We start from the raw sequence: 505 nt of genomic DNA, 5'->3' as shown, positions 1-505 counted from the left end.
CATACTTAAGAACTTGACACACTTCATTATTAAACAGTAATTGACCAAAGACTAACCCTAAATCCTCAAAGAAAAGCCTAATATTATCCAGGACCTCAAACCTAAAAGCAATAATGAATCTCAACAGAACATGAGGGTTCAATAAGTGAGGACATCTCTAGGTACGAAAAACGTTGTGTGTATACAGTAAAATTAACTTTAACTGTGTAATTAATTGAGATGCGTAAGGAAAAAATAATGTTTGTTTTCCACCTAAGGACATGTCGAGGACGGCAGGGTCGTTCTTGATTTGTGTGACCGTGTGGAGCCTTGGAACCAACTCTCCCGAGTTCAAAAGATGTACCTCAGCAGGTATCAGAGAGGCTGTGTCTGTGAGGTAATAATCCAAATCATACTTTTACAATAATTCACCATAGTCTAAATTACTCCGAGTTCAGTGCTGTTGAAATCCAGTGGCTTTCATTTTCACCCAACTAAGTTTTCTGCCATTCTGAATGTTGTCAAA

General features: G+C 37.8%; 1 long non-coding RNA gene across 1 annotated transcript in view; it reads left to right on the top strand.

The window, feature by feature from the left end:
* Positions 1–238: 238 nt before the first annotated feature.
* LOC107722111 (uncharacterized) overlaps positions 239–505 on the top strand; it is a 678-nt gene continuing 411 nt past the window's right edge. Inside the window, exon 1 of the long non-coding RNA XR_001637773.1 lies at positions 239–376. This is a non-coding gene — a long non-coding RNA (uncharacterized LOC107722111). The remainder of the gene's footprint in view (positions 377–505) is intronic.

The sequence above is a fragment of the Sinocyclocheilus rhinocerous genome, unplaced genomic scaffold (genome assembly GCF_001515625.1).
Source record: "Sinocyclocheilus rhinocerous isolate Xijiao unplaced genomic scaffold, SAMN03320098_v1.1 scaffold34453, whole genome shotgun sequence".
NCBI lineage: Eukaryota > Metazoa > Chordata > Actinopteri > Cypriniformes > Cyprinidae > Sinocyclocheilus > Sinocyclocheilus rhinocerous.
Note: the sequence above shows the minus strand (reverse complement) of the source record. Positions and strands in the feature narration are given on the sequence as shown.